Below are 2,562 nucleotides of genomic sequence, written 5' to 3' on the forward strand. Positions count from 1 at the left end.
AATATGCAAAAATGAACAGGTGAACCAAAAATACAATTCTTCATTAAAGTCAACAACTCTCATTCAAAAGGCAATAATATCATCATAGTAGAAAAGAATTGTTAAAGAAGGTTAAAGATGAGTGGAAGGTAAATGGTTAAAGAAATTAGTAAGTTAGAAAAGTAGGTTAGTGATATGATGATATTTATGCGCAAATAAAAGAGAAGTTGTGGTTCATGTTCACAGTGAATGATGCAAATCCGGGAAATCAAAAGAAAACAGAAATTTGCCCAAACTTGAAATAAAGACTAAAATTGAACTAATATTCTTGAAAATTGGGCAGCATTCCGGCTTAAAACTGGACATTCCCGGATGGCAGAACAGCACAAATAGCATGTTCACAACATCAATTGAGCACAACAGTGATTGTATGACATTCAGGCAACAAGAAGTGCATAAAAACAGTCCAAAATCAGCATACAACATTCAAATAAGCAGACAGCAAATTATGCACGAACGGAGCACTTATCAGGCCTAGAATCCTCTATCCAGTCCTAGCTACCTAACAACAATTATTTCTATCTAGCCTAACATACAAAACTTGAATTTAAACTAACTAACAGACAATTAGACTAACTAACAGAAATTGATGATTAAAAGAAAAACAGAAAAACAGAAGTTGAGTAGGAACCTGGGAGCAGAGGAATTAATGATGGAAAGGAAATTGGGAGTAGGGCAACAGAATTAGAGAAGTGGCGCCGCCGTGGACGGTGGCGGTGAAGACGGAAGAGCAGCGGCGGTGGGGGCTGCTGCGTGAAGGAGGGTGAGAGACTGAAGCGGAGGGAGAGAGTAGATGGAAGAGAGAGCACGAAGTGACGGTGGTGGCCGGCGGAGGTTGCGACCGGCGGTGGTGATAATGGTGGCTGAGTAGAGGCGGCCCGGGTGTTTGGCCGAAGGGAGGAGGAGAGAGCGAATGGAGGAGAGAGAGGATGAGTGGGGTTGATGGTCGAGAGAGGTAATGAGTTGGCCGTGCGGTGGTGGCCGGCGCTGCTGCTGCGACGGCGTTTGTGGGAGAGAAGAGGAAGAAGAAGACGAAAATGGAGGTTGGGAGGGGGAAGGTGCGCGACTGCGCAGTGTGCGTCGCGCATTAGGGTTATCCCATCTTTTGAATCGACGCGCGCGCGCACTTTGCGCGTCCGCGTCCATTGAAAAAACTTGGGACCTACGCGTGCGCGCACAACGCGCTTAAGCGTGGGTGAGCAAAATAGGCAAGGACGCGTGCGCGTACAGTGCGCGCACGCGTGCATGGGGTTGGGCTAGGGGCTTAGAGTTGGCCCAAGTTAGGCCTAACTCTCTGGAGAATGGCCTGGGGGTAGCGCTACCAGGCCTGCGCGCACGCAGCAGGTACGCGTCCGCGTAGATTTGGCAGATTATGCAACGGCGCGTGCGCGTACATTGCGCGCACGCGTACATGAGGTTGGGCCTGAGGCTTGGAGTGGGCTTGAGGCACGCCCAACTCTCGGGTCAGAAGCCTAGAATGGTGGCAGCATGTAAGGGACGCGCGCGGGGCAAGTGCGCGTCCGCGTAAATTGACGATTTGTGACAAGATGAGCGCGCACGCGGCAAGTGCGCGTTCGCGCGAAGCGAGTTGGGCCAGGGGCTTAAGGATGGCCCAGAACTGGCTCAACTCTCTGGGGTTTGGCTAAAAAACTTGCATCAGCGAATCGACGCGGACGCGGCAGGTACGCGTCCGCGCGAACTTCCATGTTCGCATAATTGGCGCGCACGCACGTAGTGCGAGTCAGCGTGGATCATGTTGGGCTCAGGGCATAATGTTTGCCCAAGAGAGGCCCAACTCTCGGGTGCGTGGGTGATGTTGCATCTGCACAGGGACGCGTGCGCGTACATGTTGCGCGCGCATCCACCCTTTTTTTTTCAGAAAAGGTTTGCTGGGTGCTCCCCATACTGTTCACAACTCTTTATTCAATCAACCATCATACAATTCACAAAAAAAATGCAATTTGGTATTGTTCATCTACTTCTAAACACAACATACATGTGACTAAGTTAACAATTAAGTTGTTCAAACAAATTTGTATGAAACATCTACCTACAATGGCAACTCAATTCACTTATTAAGCAACTTTAAAAAAAAAAAGTGGAAAGAGTTTACCATGGTGGGGTGTCTCCCACCTAGCACTTTTAGTTTAAGTCCTTAAGTTGGACATTTTGAGAAGCTCTTTGTCATGGTGGTTTATGCTTGTACTCATCCTTGAATCTCCAAGGATCATTGTTCTTCAAATGGTTGACAGAAATTCCAACCAAATTCACCATCCTTGGGCAAAGTTCTACCCAAGAATTGAGCTCCCATAGTTGGTTGACATGCTTCGATCTGGGATCCCATATCTTATTCTCACACCCGTCCGTTAGTTGAGTTTCATGATGTTTCCTTGCGGGGGGTTGGCATAAGGGTGATTGACACATAGAATTCTCTTTATTCCACCAATGCTTCCTTCTAGACCCATATACGGTGATTTCCGTTCTATCCTCATTCCTATACATTAGAATTTTGGCCTTTATGAT

The sequence above is a fragment of the Arachis stenosperma genome, chromosome 6, assembly GCF_014773155.1.
Source record: "Arachis stenosperma cultivar V10309 chromosome 6, arast.V10309.gnm1.PFL2, whole genome shotgun sequence".
NCBI classification, from domain to species: domain Eukaryota; kingdom Viridiplantae; phylum Streptophyta; class Magnoliopsida; order Fabales; family Fabaceae; genus Arachis; species Arachis stenosperma.